This window comes from Pollachius pollachius (assembly GCF_949987615.1).
Source record: "Pollachius pollachius genome assembly, chromosome: 1".
NCBI classification, from domain to species: domain Eukaryota; kingdom Metazoa; phylum Chordata; class Actinopteri; order Gadiformes; family Gadidae; genus Pollachius; species Pollachius pollachius.
Window position 1 is genome coordinate 5,253,424 of NC_136934.1, and position 6,000 is coordinate 5,259,423.

Consider the following 6,000-nt stretch of genomic DNA (forward strand, 5'->3'; position numbering starts at 1 on the left):
AAGGAAATGCTTCACAAAGCAGAAGTTTTAAACTAGATGAACGGTCATTAGTGTATGGATGGAGATGAAGGCTGGAGCGGTTGTGTATGTTCCTGCCAAACATGTGAGCTACGAATATTCGCCGATCACTGAACCTGTTTTCAACCACAGCGGCGAGCGTCCATAATACCTTACATAGGCTGTCCTGTTTTTCAATGTAATGTCATTCCCTTGAAATCGCAGAAAAGTGTTGCACTCTTAAACCAATAGCGGCATGCAGGGCAACTCAATGGCAATTCAAAGGCAAAGAAACCGTCGGCTGGAATTGGATGTGGGATTGTTATTTGCATTGGAGGTCAAGGTGTTTGTCTGACCTGAATGGATAGAGCACAAGGAAGAGTCTGATGATATTAAAGGAGCTGCTTCTCCAACGTTTTGTCCTAAGATTTCCACATTTTGTGACAGATTTACCTGTAAAATATGGTACTATTAATTCTCGGTTACCATCATTAGGAAACATTACACTATCCTATATTTGATAACGACTCAGATGCTATAAATACTGGATATTTTACATTTGAGCCATAATGTAACATTAAAATATTCGTGAACAATGTCATTTGTGAACGTTAAAATGTACTTACTGTTTTTAAATCCAAAATGAAACGTCTGGAAGGACATTTTGGTACCTTGAGTACCTCATTTGTATATCTTTTAAAACGTTATTTGTTTAACGCAAAAGGGGAGACTCATTTTTCGGAGTGACAGCGGCGATTCAAGATGAGGGTTCTCAGTCAAGATGTGATGGAATGAAAAGACTTTCAGAGGGAGTCCTCAACTCCTACATTCCTAATTATTCTAAGGTTCATCCAGGAGTGAGTATGGAACACACCCCATGACCAGGAACATCCTTCAAATGTTATCAATCGTTGGACCACGACAATAAATAGTTTCTCAAAGAAAGAATTCTACTGAAACTGTATACGTTCAATATGATAACATGAATCATTTCTGAAGTGCTTTCAGTTCTGTAACTGAAAAGCTTCAGAGTCTTCCGGACTTTTGCCTGACATTCAAACTGTGCATTGAAGACATTGACATTCTATTGTGGTGATGGCTATGCGGTCTCCAGAACATTGCCTCCATTCTCATCCATTCAAAGGCAGATAAAGCCTGGGTTTATACGACATAGGGCCGGCTCTGTGTGAAGCTAAGCCCGGCTTGTGGAGCAACGCAGCACGACCTTTGACCCTGTGGTACTCAGAGTTTGAACGCGTTGCATTGTTTTTGACATTTCCCGAATAGACCTTCATAGCCATAACATGACTCATGCCAAAGTACCCAGTCTAATGCATTCATTATGAGTAGGTCACGGAGGTGAGTGGAGACATCAGTTGATCTGGAATGTAAGAAAATATTCCCTCGTGTTCCGATAAAAATTGTTACACAACATCCGTGCGCACATTTGAAAACATGAAGATGAAAAGGAGGGCACATGAATAGTGTTTTCGATTTTAAAACAGCGTTTTGTTTACATAGCGACACAATTTTTCAGATTAATTCCAGCTCCCGCATAAGTAGGGCCACAGGGATCCCGAAACGCTGTTGACCTTAACTAGTTACTTTTCCACCAATGTATAAAAATAAGATTTAGTGAAGAGAAAAAGAGCGAAGTGAAAGAAGCCGAGCGACGAGGTGAGAGTGACACAGAGCGACATAACGGATGAGAAATGGAAAATCCAAACCAAGGCTTTTTTTACTTGCACAAACATTGAGGTCCTCTGAGAAGAGAAAGTGGCCAGCACTGTGAACCGCGCCACTTGAGATGTTATTCCTTGCTCCATTGAAGAAAGACTGGATGTTTCTATTTACAAGAAAAACAGTGACCGGGAAAGTGAATGAGGGCTAAAGGAGAGAGCGAGAGAGGTGCAGAGAGAGAGCGAGAGAGAGAGAGAGAGAGAGAGACAGAGAGAGATGTACAGAAAGAGAGAGAGGGAGAGCGTGTGTGTGAGAGAGAGAGGTGCAGAAAGAGAGAGAGAAGAGAGAGATAAAGCACTGGAGAGAACACAAAACAGAAAGGGCGAGCGAGCCAGAGAGAGGGTGGGAGATCCGAGCAAGCAGAACCGCGCAACAATCCGACACAGATCCACGGCGGCGGACGACGTCATCCCCATCCCTCTGCCGCTCACATGTGGGGTGGTTATTGATGGAGCCGTCATATCCAGGCACAACATCTGTAATGAAATTCTACTCTCCTTATTGGATTTGGCGATGGGGATCTGTATGTGTGTGTGTGTGTGTGTGTGTGTGTGTGTGTGTGTGTGTGTCTCTCTCACTTTCAGCCTCACAGCTGTAGTCTGGCCTTTATTGAAAAGGCAAAACCTGTCCGTCAGAAGGCGTTCGTACACCCACCCACACACCACGGTTAACACCGGGCCTACAGGGCACACGGGGACCTCCGTCCTGTCGGCAGTGTGTGTGTGGGTGGGTGTATGCACGCCCGGTGTTAACCGGGCCTACAGGGAGGGTTGTGCTTCCTGACGTCTTCCCTGCTCCCTCTGGATTTGTCTTCGCTCTGGGTTTTTTTCCGTCCTAAATTGTTTGTTGCTGTATTTTTCCGGCGCGCATTGGATCAGGCGGTTTTCAATCTTCAATCATCTGTTTTCAATAACACAGAGGGGAGGGGGGCGGTATCGAGGCGCAGACGTCATCATCGTCGTCTGCACTTCCAACACCAGCGCCAGGCGCGTCGTTAGACCTGGGCATTCGAGGCTTTAGCCCCGGATCTTTTGGGAATAGCCCCGGATCGCTGTGCCGTCAAAAAAAAAAAAAAAAAACAGAACGAATGATGAAAATAGCCCCGTAGAGCTTACTTCTTTGTGGTTGCATTACCAGCAGCCACAGATGCAACATTGTAGCCAATGAAAACCGCAAAATTCGGACGTCCATATATATGGGCAGATTTAGAATAATTTGTATCAAAATGTTGCAAATTCAACGTCGGTATTCTTTCTTCTCCATGCATAGCGCATCTCGTCGATAATGCTGTTTCGTGCTGCTAGGCTTTTAGTGAGATCAGAGAGTGTTGAGAAGGACAGTAATAAAATATCTTTGGTAAGATGGATATTGGAAGAGAGACCCGCAGTGAATTCAACCCGGTCCACTTGACATCGGGTAGGTGCATGACAGTGGTACCGTAAAACGTCAATAGCCCGGGATTTTACTTGTTTCTATCACTGAACTATCGAACAAAACTCTTGCTCAGCAACGATGGGAAATACTATCAAATGCATTATTTAAACCAGTATGAATATTACCGTACATGTTTACCAGGCAAGGAGTGGTCCGTGGGCCGTTAACGTTTCGGGGAGCGCCGGGTCAACGTCGCCACCAATTCGATTTTGTCTAGAGGTGAGTAACTGAGCGCCCCCTCCCGAAGTGGTACAGCCCAGGTCGGCCTTGAACTGCGATTGGTCAGAAAGACTTAACAGCTAATGACAACATTGAACTCTCATGCAGACTCGAACAGAGTGACACACAAACACTCACACACATTTAAGGAGTTTTTCACCCGCTCCGTATCCAGCTTGTTTCACTCTTAAAGCACCCAGGCTACTAGTATGCGGCGAGCTGGGGCTCTCAGTTTCCCCCCTGTGGTGTATTCCTTGTCCGCATCCCCTGCCATCCAGTTGTCATATATTCATGCAGACTGGTTTTGAACGGCTGATTCCATGGATGTACTTTGCGTGTGCCGTGTTTTCCCACCGATGTGGCGAAGCTGTATGGTTATGCTGTTGAGAGCTTAAAGAAATGCACTATTTAAGTTGACTATAAACAATTATTGAAGTTTAACATTTTGTTCAGCAAATTTGACAACTGACAGAGGCAATATTGTAGCCAGTGAAAACCGCAAACTTCTGACTTGCACGTTTATGGGCAAATTTAGAATCATTTGTTGCAAAATGTTGCAAATTTGATTCTCTATGCAAAGCCCATCACGCCGATATTGCTGTTTAGTGCTGCTCTAGTTTGTACAGATTCAGGAGACCCGCAGTGAATTCAACCCGGTTGAAATCATTGGGTAGGCGCATGACAGTGTTTATTTGGCTACAGGCTTTTCTATTGTCTCATTTTGGCTGCTGGTGTATGTGGTGCACTTTCCTATCCTTAACGTAAACATTAACCTACTCAGTAGGCCTGCCCCGACGTGAGTCAGACATGACGATTTGTCTTTCTTTTACTTCTCAAACTACGTGAGAATTGCATGTTCATCAGCCCGATTTTCAAATTCTCTCGGGGGAGAAACCCCCAAAGCCCCGTTTAAAAAGGACTCTAACTTCTTGGCTACAGCCCCGGATGTTTTCAATTGCTAGCGACGCTCCTGACCAGCGACGCACAGCTTCGGCGACACATTCGAGCCAACTTCTCCTGGCGGCCGGCGCGATGACCATGAGCGGTTTGCAGGCATTGCTCCAGGGTAGACGAGGCGGAGACGTACTCGCAGCGTTGCTCTATCAGAGAGGAAGGAGGTGACCCTGTATCCAAAACGAAAGGAAAACATAAATATACAGATATAAATATCTATCTATCAATCAATCAATCAATCAATCAATCTATCTATCTATCTATCTATCTATCTATCTATCTATCTATCTATCTATCTATCTATCTATCTATCTATCTATCTATCTATCTATCTATCTATCTATCTATCTATCTATCTATCTATCTATCTATATATTGTGGCGAGCAGTACGGGAAGGACGAGACGGGAGCCCAGGTTAAGCGGTTACGCAACTCTCGTGCCCCATACACCGCACGACTCCCAAGAGTCACTAATGGTCCCGATCACACTACACATCACACAACAATGGAACAACACGCAATTAACACACAACCAATAAAAAACCCAAACCCGTTAACCCCACTTAACAGAACAACAAACCAAGTTGACAAAAGCCCCTTTTGTCAACTGACAACCCCAATTCCCAGAATCCCCTGCGCGACCCCGGAGGAGTCGCCACACAGGCCCCGCCTTAGGGGTCAGACGTCCCGTCGACCCCAACACCCAACACATAGTCCCGATAGTTCAGGGGTCCGCCGCCGCCGCCTTGGCCCCTGCCGGCGGCGGCCCGGTTGCGGCGCAGCCTTCCTCCCTGGTTGGGACGCCCGTCCCCAACAGTCCCTACAAGTCCTGTGGGTGTGGTCGGGGACCACCTCCACCGGGGCCCCCACCAGTTTCTGCCGTAGAGGGGGCACTGGAGCGCAGTTCGGGGAGCCCATCTAATATTGCCCTCCGCCGTGTGGCCCGTCGACGGCCACGGCCACGGCGGCGGCTCTTGTCCTACCCGGACTGGAACGCCACGGTCATTGTGCCACGGGAGAGGGCCGGCCCAGCCTCGTCCTCCCGGGCACCACAGCGACGGCAGCAGTGCTCGGCCGGACCACACTGGTCCTGGCCATCATCCTCCGTGGACGGCTGCAGGCTGGGTTGGTCGGAAAACTCCCGCTCCACCCGTTCCGCCACGTCGAGGGCCACATCGAGGGTCGGGGGCATGATGAGGCGGACGTGCTGCCCCAGCCGCGGCGGGGAAAGTCCCTGAAGGAACACATGAAGGGCTAGCTCATCCCTAGCCGCAGCAGGGAAGTCGGGGTAGCCACGCCGGGCGTACAACTGAATGTCCGCTGCGTAGGCCCCCCAAGCGTTCCCCCTCCCGGCGGCGGCGGCTGGTTAGCAGCTCCGGGTTGTCGCTCAAGGCCGACCGCTGCCCGAAACGCCTCTCCAACGCCCGGATCAGGGCCCGGAGGTCCCGTTGGTCCTCTGGGGCCAGGTCCAGGAGCGCCTGCACCGCCGTCCCCTCCAGCGCCAGGGCTAGGCGGACGACCACCTCCCCGGCACCCCAGCCGTTGTGCCACTCAACAAGCCGGAACTGGACAAGGTACGGCTCAAGCTGCGTTGCCCCGGAGAACTTCGGCAGCTTCACCGCCGTCCTTGCCACCAGGGGGCGGGTGACAGCTGCC